This window comes from Dermacentor variabilis, chromosome 6 (assembly GCF_050947875.1).
Source record: "Dermacentor variabilis isolate Ectoservices chromosome 6, ASM5094787v1, whole genome shotgun sequence".
NCBI classification, from domain to species: domain Eukaryota; kingdom Metazoa; phylum Arthropoda; class Arachnida; order Ixodida; family Ixodidae; genus Dermacentor; species Dermacentor variabilis.
In genome coordinates, this window is record NC_134573.1 from 66024588 (window position 1) to 66037633 (window position 13046).

Here is a 13046-nt window from a genome sequence, read left to right on the forward strand (position 1 = left end):
AGCTCCATCATCAGGGCAGTTAGGGCTCCCAAAAACACAAGTGCCAAAAATCTGGATGCTCTTGGTATTCACAACACATATGAAGAACATGCCACATCAGTGGTCACGCCTCAGACAGAACGTCTGAATTCGACAAAACAAGGAAAGGCCCTATTGCAAAAGGTGGGATATCCCCTGAGAGCGCAGTATGGCTGGGAAAAAACAGTTTCGCTACCCAGACAAACAAGAGAGAAAATTCTAGTTTCATCAATCCCAAAGAATATGAGCACGGAACACCACCAAAGCAGAAAAGCGCAATCAAAGGCTTTACAAAAGAAATATGAAAGAAATCCAGACATATACTACACAAATGCGTGTAGAGTGGCAGCGACAAATTCACAATAGTGGCCTTCAATCGGTTCACAGTGATAACAACCTCCATTCGGAACCCTTCAACCTGTACCGTGGATGCAGCAGCCATAGCACTGGCCTTTTGAGATGCAGAAGCAAAAGAAACAATCTGCATTGGCCATGATGTACTCTAAGGCAGCATGCTGTTCGTTAATGACGGGTACCGTCCCACGCAAAATTCACAGAATAGCACCAGGTGGTAATTTGGTGCCCAGCGCATTCTGGACTCGAGGGAAATGAGAGGGCAGACCGAACTGCTCGGGCAATAAGCATCCAAGCACTAGTCGGTCCTTTCAAGGAACCCCCCATTGACCCACGCGACACCTTCAAAAACCAGGAAAAAGAGAGACAAAAATACAGGCGTCCGCACCCCTACCTTATGGGAGAACAGGCCAGGGATTAGTACTGTGCACAGACTAACACATATCTATGCCTACAAATACTCGGTAAGATACACCCTGCATTCTATGAAAGTATGTGTTCTTGGTGCGGGGAGCTGCCAACTCTTGCCCACGTAACATGAATGTATAAACTACAGTCTCCAAATTCCAATTCGCCCCTTATGGTGCAAGTGCCAAGGAACAGACAATGGGATGTTTGGCTTGCTAGTGAAGATGCAGAGAGCCAGAGAGCTCTTCTCGATCAAGCCCAGCAAACCACAGAGACCAGTGGAGCCCTGGACTAAGGGACGCACCGACCGCACAAACCACTAAGAGAAATAAAGTTTATACTACTACTACTTGCCCTTAGTGCTATCAGCCATCAAGTTTACATGCAATTACAAATGAGCCACATGTCACTTGAGTCACTCAGTTTCCATCCAGAAAATGCACTCTTTGTTGGAGGGCATGCATGATTGATTGTGTATGTGCAACATTTTTTTGCCACAGAGGGGCATGTAATATGGAAACCGACGTAAACATTAATACACTCTGCAGCAACTTGTTCTGAATTGAACTTTTAAAAATGAAGAGCAATTTCAATAAATGACAGCATGTGTTTGTTTTTTTATCTCGCTGAGTAGTGTGCTACCGTCTGGTTTTTTTTTTTTATTCCACGTGGTAGAGGTGTGTGGCTATCATTGTATTGCTTTTAAGCTTCTGCAATAAGTGTGCTTCTGGCACCTAGGACAAATTCTCAAGGCAAATATGTTTCAGGTAATTGTGAATTCTAGTGAAACATGACACACATATTGCTGTATTTGTCTTGGAAAATTTATTCAGACAAGCAGCTTTTATAGCTTCAGTAAATTATTCATTGTGGCAAATTCAGCTGACCCTTTTCAAGACTAACCATTAATTTTACAGCAGTGGCTTTCTATAATTCTAGTATTTAGTGTGTATACTGCTTCTTTTCAGGTATGTTAACATCGTGCAAGTCTGCATTCCTAAGAACTTAAACAGCCAGAGGCCACATTGCAAAGACGGGGATCTGAGTATAAAGAAAAAAAAATCAATAATGAAGGTAGCAAGAAGTACTCACAAGCAAATGTTTATTGTCAGAGGGATGCAAGAATAATACAGCCCATGCAGGGGTTGCACGAAAGCCAGATAATAGCCACAAAAAACAAAGCCTACTCATATGTCACAGCCATTTTAATCAAAAATACATTTAACTCCAGTGCATGCATAATGAAGCCTTGCTACTTATGTCAATTTACTAGCATTACCGCCCAGTACTGCTGTGCTCCTGAATGGTGGCTCACATTTGCAGGCAGCAATAGGTGCAGCGACATCCATCATTCGTGCATCACTCATTTTGGACAATACACACCTTGCTGCAAGGAAAAGGAGCCACAGTACGGCTTTCTAACAATTCTTGGCAATTAGTTTGAGAGAGGCGTTTCCAACCACACCAGTCTAGACCGGCATTGCCTTGCAGCATGCTCGACACCGGGAACGTAACTTCTTGCCCCCAAACCCAAAATTTCTGTTTACCTGGCATAAGACAACGTGCAGACAATCCTCACCTGACCCCTGCCCTCATCGCCCCCTCTCCCCCAACACATGTACAAAAATATTCCTGGCTATGGCACTGGTCCTTGTTACTTGAAATAGAAGTACAGATCCTTGGTCTCGATGTTCGCCAATCTGGAACACGATAAAATTGGCTAGGCAAAGTAAAGAAGATACCAATGTCAACCTTCCAGCTGATATGAAGGATTGCTTCAAAATATGGAGGGGCATGTACCGAAGTAGCCAGTAATGTTGTTTGGTCTGTACTCCAGCCACGTATTATCAGGCTCAGTTTTACTGGCTTTCACCGAAGCAGAAGGACCAGATTGAGATCATTATTCAGAATGTGATGAGGGCAATAGCTGCTCTCCCTCTATTCGCTCAAGAACATGTCCAGGTAAACACCATGGCAGCGTTGCTTATTCAATGGGAATAAGCATGTGAATTAAAGAGGTTGCATGTTGCAGTCACTTCTGATTGCTTGGGTGCAAGAACAGACTTAAGGCTATGGCACGGCTGTACACTGATATTCCTTTGGACCAATGTATTTTGTACAGACGCTGCTATTACAGGAGATGGAAGCATAGTATGAGTCAGCCTTAAGTACTTCCCTCTTTATAAAAATAAGGAATATACAATGAGTGTCTACAACTCTACTTCAGCTTCATACCATACATGACAAGACTATGCAGAGCAGGGCTGGTACGCGATAAAGTCACACATGACACCAATGAGGCAGCCTCATTTTTATCAAACATCGCCCAAATACAGACACACACCAATTCCTTGAGTGCCATTTAACAGCTGAAGCAAGACAGTAAAGCCACATAGCTTTGTCAGAAGATACACAAGCTTCACAACTACTCACTTTTAATGCTTGCTTACACTAGGTACAGGGACACATCCCTGGCCTTTTCAATGCCATGGCAGATAACAAAGCACACAACAACATCAACGACATGTATCTACCTGCACCTCTTGTGCCAGGCTCACTTACCGTCTGTCTACCCCGGAAAGTTTCCTCTGATGCGACACATGCTTTTACGCTCAAATTCGACAGCCTTTGCTGCATCAATTTTGCCAGCACTGTCAAGGACACAGTATTCTTAACTGCAACTTATCATCAGGAAATACGTAATTTTAATAATGTGAGCGCAGGCATTTTGACTCACTTATTATGAATGGAAAGAAATGTCACTGCTACCTGAATGAAGAGAGTAATCTTCTGCAGTTGTAGAGAGTCAGTGTAGCTTCATGCAATACTGTTTCACAGCAAATTTGTACAAAGGATCATTACAGGCAGGGAATTATAGGCCTAATTGTGCTTTTCACTTGCTCTGAATGTGACCTCAAACAAAGCATTGTGTGTAAAAACGGCAAATGTTCTTTGAAATGGAGCATCTATCAGCAAGGAGAATTTTGCCTTTTGAGACTTTTTAGCATCCATGGTGGAGAGATTCAATTGCCAATGTATCTCTATAAGTCATGCCTCTAAAGATGCACTTGGCGTTTAGGAAGGTAAATTTTTTTTAACCAGGGAGGGACATACAGAAAAAAACTTTAGTGAGAAAAGGATCTGCAAGGTTGCCAGCCTGGACTTGGGCCACCCGGGTATTATGTGCGGTGAGGCATAGCCTTTCCACCGCTGCCCGGGCCCATTGGATAGCCCATAGTTGGTCATGTAGTTCCGAGCTAGTCAGAGCGCTTAGCCATCGCTCCGCGAGAAAGCCTGGTTCTATCTTGTCCTCTAGATATACCGATCTGATCTGTGTGCACTTCCATAAAATGTGTGCCATGTCTGCATGTTCGTGCTTGCAGAGCTTGCAGCTCGTGTCTGAGTATTGTGTTGAATTTACTCTGTTTAAGTGTACTGGGTTTCGGAACGTTCTGATTTGCAACCTTCTCCAACCTGTTTCTTGAGACCTGTTGAGTTGTTTGCGGGGTTGTGGGTATGTTTCTCTTTGTTTCGTATAGTGTGTCAGTATGTCGTGGTACCTGACCAGTCTGTCCCTGGTGTCTCGTGTCGCTACTTTGTTGTCGTCGCCTCCCCGCAGTCCTTCTTCTTTCCCCGGGGGTGGCGGGGTGTTGGGCCGTTACTGTCCGAGCCGCAGTGGGTTAGTTCTCACGCGGCTCGATGGGCCTTCTCGTGAGGTTTGGAGGGCCATTCATGGTTACTTCTCCCATATGTGCCGGGATCCATTTGAGGTATTTGGGTCATGTCAGAGAAACACAAATGTATTGTTCCAAAATGGTACAGTGTTACTCCGCTGTTAGAAAGGTGATTCAGAGGAGCTCGCTAACTCCATTGACTAAATTTTCAGAGGTGATTGCAGTGGGTGATTTCCCTGCTACTCTGGTATTGCTAGTCTGGTGCTTACGGTCGGTGATATACAGAGCATACCAGTCTTGGAGCTCAACTTTTAAGAGCCAAGAGGCATGTCATGGGTGATTAAATCATGGATTTTCTCAGACCGATGGAATTGTCACATTAAAACTGTGTACAAGCATTTCATCATCAGTACAGCTGTGAAAAGGTGGTAGTTTTATGTAGTATAGCCTCCAAAATGCCTGACCAGTGGCGTTCTTTGTTGAGCCGACCATTCAGGCCTCCCCACTAGCTAAATTGTGGACACCACAGGTAGTATCTCCTCCATGCTGGGTTACGAGTTTATTAGGCTTTCTTATAAACAAACAATCAATTTATTCTTTATTTTTGCTCTCATTGTGCTGGCCTGTCTATGCTTTTTGTTTTCAAAGGCTATATTATTTTCATTATTATGGCCTTCAATGTTTAAAATTGTAATATCCCATACAATCCACCGTGATAACTCATAAGAGAGAAATCAATATAGAACAAACAGTAGATGTGGGCAAATGTATGTGCATTAATTGACTTGAACAGTCACCTGCAAAGGCCTAAGGTCAGGTTGCTCAATGGATTGAATAATCTCGGTTGGAAAGCAGCACTGAGTGTGTTCATATGCCTCTCACTCATCCAGTATACGTAAATGCATGCCTAACCAAGACACTTTCAGACTTTAGTACAATAAGTTAATATGTTGTGTAACGCTGTTCAGTTGAGACTGTGAATGGAACTGTTATTAAAATGAGCAAGCTAGAGACAACTGTTGCAGTGTTTAATGCAGTGTTTATAATTTGCGATAAGTGCAGCATGATATTGCAAAAGAACATAAATAATGCTCATCTCAATGTTTCTATCTATGCCTTTCATTCATCGCTTAGTCTCTTTGAAATTAAGCAGCAGGGCATGACACAAGCACTGCTGCTTACGTTTATAATGGAGACATCAGTGGGTTTCAGACAGAGCCAACTCCTGTCCCTTATGCACATATGTTTTGCACATATGCAATATGTACGGTACTGTACATATATGCCGCGCTCATCATTCGTCTACACGCTAGTAGGAAGTTCGTTTACAGTTGTGTGCGAGAAAAATACTAAACATCATTTCATCGGCATGTCGTCGGCGAGCAATATATATATCATGAGAGCCTCTCAACTGTACGTGCCAATTCGACCGAGTCATACATACATACGGTGTGATTCCGCAAACACGAACCTATCTTCAGGGCCAGTATATCACATGGATTCCTTTCTCGGGGTTATCGTTATTACCTACCGTCCATATAAACGACCTATTGGTGATAGCGTACGCGCAGCACCGCAAGGAAAGGCCCTAGCGAGTACGGCACCTCAATCCGGCCTGCCTGCTCTATCGCCGACGATGTCGCAGGAAAAAATATATATATTGGCTTTAAGCATAACCATCGGAATAAAGTGATCGCAATCGCACCTACTGTGTAACACAATAAGAAAAACAAAGCGAATGCCAATTAACAGCGCTGTCACGTACCGTCAACACGCTAACTTCATTGTTGACAAAACATGATTTTACGACTAGCGCTGGCCACACGGGAAACGTTGTCGGTCGCATATGCCAAACTCGGTCCGAGGATGCTCGGGGCGGGCAAGCAATTGCTGACTCGAGCCCGGGCCGGGCTTGGACCTAGGAGCGTCTGGCCGGGGAACATTCACTGGCGACAGCCGGGAAGTCAGCGAATCGCTGAAAGTTCTTGCGCGAGCGAAACGCAAGCGAAATTCAAATATGTTCATTTCGACTACAAATTTACAATATCCACCGTCTACAATCGGGCAGCGCGAAGCATTGGGCCGCGCAACTGCTACGCAGTTAATCTAAGAGCCCTCGGCCTAATCACAGGTCATATATCGAACCACGCGTCGCAAGAATGGGCTATTTTCCCATGCCCTTCACCTGCGGGGTTCCCTCATGCAGCGAGCATACCATCCAGAAGTCAATCTATTATTGCCCGGCCGGCATCGCGTATACGGCGGACGTGAGGCGGCACACAACGACGGAAGCTTTGCCCAAGCCGGATTAGCAAACGGCAAGAAGCTGCCGTATTGTAATAAGTCGTGGTTATCAGCGCGTGAAATGACAAGGAATAGCTCGATCATAACCTACGCTTATCCATAACGGCCTAGTCGCTGTGGTCGCGGATATGACACATAGCGCGTTACAGAAAAGTGTTCACAAAGCATTAACAGCCCTGCTCGTGTATTTAATAACATTTTCTACTCATCGGACCTTTGCGCTAGCTGTTACCAAAACTAAGATAAATCCTAACCAATTCGCCCACCTTGCAGTCTTGCTGACGTACATGTGAGTGGTGAAAGTTATTCTAATGCATGCACATATATATCGTATTCACATGCGCAAATGTTGATTGTTTACTTCAGCATGAAAAGAAAAAGGATGCTCCATCTGTATAATTTCACATAATTGCATTTTCCTTCTTTTCTTTCCTTTTTTTTTACTGTTGTGGTGGGTTGAGTACAATATATACAAATAAAATATTTATGTCACTTTTGCACTACTCCATCACTTAGAAACAGCAAATCAGCAATCAGGATGACAGATATATTAATTTTCTTATTATTTTTTTAATTTGTATTCAGTATGAGACAGCTCACACTTAGCTTGCTTGCTTTTTAACAAGCTCTTGGTCAACGACAACACGTATGTTTGGGACTTGGAAGTAACCTGTGCAGTGCATCTGTCTCGGCATTCTTTGGAATGACAAGCCAAACCTTCATCTTCTGCAAGTGTGGAAACTGACAGTTTATGCAACCACACACCCATAACACTTCTACAAACCTGTCATTCTTATACACAAATGGTTGAAGTGTGATGTCAAAATATATGTCACTTTCATCACTCATGGATTCATGCGCGACATCTCTTGTACTAACCAAGACGTGGCTAAACAATACCATCTCCAAGAAAATTTTTCTTTCCACATCTGCATACAACACTTTTTGTTGTGAATGATGCAACTGCATAGAAGGTGGCATGCTCATAGCTTTAAAAAAATAATTTCTTGCAGTTCCAACTGGCATTCCTTCATTCCTAGAGCACATTTTCATTTCACTTCAATGCTCAAGCAGAATGTTATCATAAGCGCATATTACTGCCCTCCAGATGTAAGTTAAGCATTTTAAAGCGAGATTCAAAACATTCTAAATGAAGTGCATATGCTATTTTGGCATTCTACTCTGATCATTTAGGGCAATTTTAATTTCTCCATTATTAACTGGACAACAGAATCTGTCGCAGCTGCTCACGCTCAATAGCATGTTTTCCTTCATTGCTGTCTACACTTCCCGTTACCTCAACTCATTACTCTCCCAACCTGTTCATCATGTACATTGACCAATATTCTAGATCTCATCAGAGGTAGAAAAATTAGCATTCAAATATGCAAAGCCATCAAAATTGCCCTGGGCCTACCATCTATGGCTTCGACTACGAGACTTCTCAAGATGGGCGTACACAACCCCTGGCAAGAATTAGCAAGCTCATAAAGCCAGTCAGTTAGAATGACTTAACCTCACACCCACCGGGAGATCAGTGCGCTGCAATGGCCGAGCTGCAGTGAAACCTTTATAAGCCACCATGGACCGAAAAGGAAGAATTCCTCCAAACATCCACAAATCCCTGTGCATAGCACTAATCACACGCAACATGCACCTCATACGTACAACAAGGAAAGAAGACAAACCAGAGTGGATGCCCTACGGCGAAGACACAGGCAAGATCCGGATGCCAGATACATTGACGCAGCCAAATACCCGCAAAGAAATGCTTACGCCCTGAACGTCGTAGATTCTCAGGGCAGAGAGCTAGCGTCTGCCACAGTCCATGCACAAAACCCTGAGACTGCAGAAGAGACTGCAATCACCCTAGCAACTACCAAGTGCAAGGACGCAGCTGTCGTTTTTTCTGATTCTTAAGCAGCTGTCAGGAACTACGCTAAGGCTCACATGTCGACAGAAGCACTAAAGATATTGAAGCACGACAGCACTCCGATCCCCTACACACCTGGGTTCCTGGGCATGACGGGCTGGAGGGGAATGAAGCAGCACATGCCGCGGCCCGAGGCCACACCTGCCGGGCCAACCCTTCCTACTCTCAAGATGCCCGGTCTGCGTCAGCAGGGGCAAAGACCGTACCCGTCACCTACTCAGTGATCCTTCAACATCACAGGCTGGAATGCAGGGTGTACCCACCACCTCACCCAAAGCTCACCAAAGAAGAAAGTACCACACTCGGAAGACTACAGAGTAACACTTACACCCACGGAATACTCATGCGCAGGCTATACCCAATGCTACAAGGATACCACTGCCCAATGTGCGACTTACCACACACCTTGGCGCACCTGATCCTCGAGTGTCCATGGCATCTAGATACAGACGCATCGCCTTCACCGAAAGAATATAACGCCAGACAAAAAAGCAAGGACCTCATTGAAATGTGGGAGGCCAAGCTCGTCTCCGAGGGCCTGGAACAACAATGACACCTCGTCGCCAGGGCCAAGGAGGCAGCGAAGGCCAGAGGGTTCCTGGAATGAGGAGACCTCCCACCGAGAGTAGAACTGGGATTTAACCGGGGATACTGTTTCAAAAATAAATGTTTATTCCTCCTCCTCATCTCGACGAGCGATCCTCTAATCTGTTCTGGCATTACTCACCTGGACGGGTTGTCTGATCATGCAGTTATAGTAGGTCTGCTTAACTTCTCTTTAACAAAAAAGAAAACATGGCATGGCAAAGATACATATTATGTGACAAAGAATGCCAGATGCTACTAAAATCCACGTGTCAGCAAGATTACAGCTATGATTTATTATGAATAACAGTGATTATGGCACGTAATAAACCCCTATTCACAGCCCGACATAATCCTAATTCTGGTGGTGACGTAGTTCCCGAGTTATAGTGTGTGCAGTCACTAAATGACATGTTTTGTCGAGTGTCCACCTGCAAAGAGATCACTGCATGCCCTGACTTCCCCATGCAATCTGATATGTCTGAAATTGTTATTAATGAGTAGGGCATTTTTACCTTACTAAACAGATTAAAAAATTCATCTACATCAGGTCACAGCGAATTTAATAACAAGCTACTCAAGAATGTGTCACAGTGTCTCGACATACCCCCCTGGGTCCATTCCTAAGACTAGTGAGTGGCTAAAGTCATCCCATTCTATAAATCTGGCGAGTGTTTCTCACCCCTTAACTACCAATGAAGATCATCAACCAGCACAATTTGCAAACTTATGGAACACATTATTAATTCACACTTCATCGACTATTTCGAAGATCCCAGTTGAACATTCAACTACCAGCACAGGTTTTCATTTACATTACGACTTAACATCAAACCACCACATTTACTCCATCTTTGCAGCAGTTGGTCACTCTCTTGGCATCATCAAATGAAACCTAAAGCATGCTCTTGTCAACATACATAAACTTGCTTACACTACACTAATCCACACAAAGCTCGAATACGCATCGCTAATATAGTACTCTGGCAGGTATACATTGTTGACGAGATTGCATTTGTTCAAAACTGGGCTGCTCGCCTTCATATTTTCCAACTATTCATCTTACACTTGCGTGTCATCATTAAAAGCACATACTGATTTACAAGCACTATCCCTTTGCCACAAATCATTGCGTCTTTGCCTGCTTGACAAACTTTATAATCATACTTCTCTTCACAATAATTTCTTTCAGTCACCACCTGTCGTCTTTTCATGCCGGTATCACCACCCCAAATTCAAGTGCACACCATTTCACACGTTACAATATGCATGCTTTTTACACCCTGCATCATCACTGAATGGAACTGCTTTCCCTCTGATATTGCCACAGAATCTGACACTAAAATTTTACGACGTGCTACGCACTGTTAATTAGTTGCCTTTTTTTTATTACATTCTTGTTTAGTTGTTCTTGTGAGTTACTAATAAATACGTGTATTAATACCGTAGTTCATGTGGGCATGCATATTTTCAACATTGGATGGTGCTGTGTGCATAACTTTCATTTTGCAATTCTTATGATTTCTTACATTCTGTTTTTTAATAGCTAAGCAATGTTAGCATACTTTTGTTCTGTACTTTGTCCTATTATTTATTGTAACTATTACTTTGTAATCTCATTTATGTTTGTACTCCTCTCTCCCCTGTTATGTGATGCGCTCAACTGAATGCCTTTAAGGGCACCATTGAGCACTGCAACATTGCTACTTTGATGTAGCAGTGTTGTGAGGCATTTTGCCACTCCAGGTAAAGTTAACTACACCACTCCTCTCCATTCTAGCACCAAATTCAGGCGCATCATATGAAGAATTTTAAGGCACATTGTAAGGCATTGGTAACTAGTATGGGAAGAAAGTTGGTGCATGGGTTTCCAGGCATCACGTCATTGTTATTTCAAAAGTCAGTCATCCATAGTGCATTTGAAATTGGATATTTTACGGAATCCAACATTGTCCTTTGCCCATTGGTGATATGTAGATGTTAAAGTGGGGTGAGGAACGACTAGGTGCGATGTGCCCATCTAGAGCTGCCAAACCTAAGTGGCCACCTGTTTGCTGCAACACAAAATACCTCTGCTTGGTTGTGTTGCTGGTCAGATATATACATACAAAATACCAGAAGGTGCCGCTGTGCCAATATATTCACAAAAGTCTTACATGATTTTACAGGTGCCATCCATTAGCATTAAAACATGGCCTGCACAACAAGCACAGTATCTTCAGTGGAAATTGTAGTGTTATATCTTGCATACAGAAATGTAGAAAAGTGTAAACAAGGCACTGTGCTAAAATTTCTCTTGTGAATTCCTACTGTGCCAACTGTGCAGATTGATGACATATAGTTTGATCTGGGAGCTGGCCCAATGCACATGTACACAAAGGAAAATGATTCACCTCTTAAATATGTGAAATGACGCCTAGGTAGGCACAATAAATTTTCAGCTCTGTATGCTTCAGTGTTATGCTAGAAGAAAACGTTTTTTTTTTAGTGTGTTGCTGATTCACAATTATGTACCAACTATGCATATAGAAGAAGAATCTGCAATCTTTTAGGCTGCATGTTAAAATACCATGTATACAAACCCAGGGAAAACATTGGGAAGGCGGGAGATGGAAATTCAAGACGATGAGCAAAATGAGAACATGGTGAAAGCAGGAGCCAACGTTTCAACAAGTGGGCTTGTCTTCTTCAAGGCGACATATGCTTTCCTCGCCACAGTTATGATGCCCAGCCTGATACTGCGTGATTATACTGACACATATGCATACAATTGTTTGTCCTTTTTCTGTAGATTGCATTTCACCTACTAACAACTGAAAGATATCAGTCAACCCGAGATGAAAATAGTGTTGTACTTTGCGGAAGGTATATGAAGGTATATATATATATATATATATATATATATATATATATATATATATATGTATATATAGCACCAGTGATTACGTTACGACCTTTGACAAGTCATGTGTGACGCGCTTGACACACCATGCTTGCCGCTAGGTTGTTGTGCTTTGAATGCCACATGTTTTTTTGGGCACAGGTTTGACCAATAAAGAGTCAATGCTTTGAAGTGATGTTGCCAGTGTGTATATTCTACACTGTCACGACAACGCGACAGTGCTCTGAAGTATATTTATTGATTTGACAGCAAAAATTCCATAGCCATATTCTGTGGCATGAAGGAAGGAGATGCAGATCTGAATCATTATCATTATTATATACACATATTATTACTGTATTAACCATTAATATACGTTGTTGTACTGTGTGGTAGTACAATATATAGTATACTGATCAACACAATCAGTGCTCAAAGTTAGCCGGGGCTCGAGAGAGTCCGGCCTCTCTTCTATTTTCTGAGCAAGCCCCGCCTTTGCAAGTCAACTGTAACACTGCGGCACCCATTCGACAAGCACTGAAGGTGATTTTATTTCCAGTAGTGCCTTGTGAGGGGAAATTCCAACTCTCCAATTTTTGGAATAATGACTTAAATAAATAACAACTCGGTTTACAACCTCTGTCTGAGCAGCGTGATCGTGAATGCCTTAAATTGCTGCATAATCTAATTAACACCCCACGCTACTCATTAAAGAACAACTATCTGTCTCCTGATAAATTGAAACCTACTAGGAAGAGCCACAAACTTAGCCTTTCACCATTTCAACCGCGTATTAACCTTTTTAAGTATAGCTTCTTTCCTCATACAATTGAAAAATGGAACTTAATTACTTCCAGGTGAAACTAGGTCACTGTCTTTAGGGAAATTT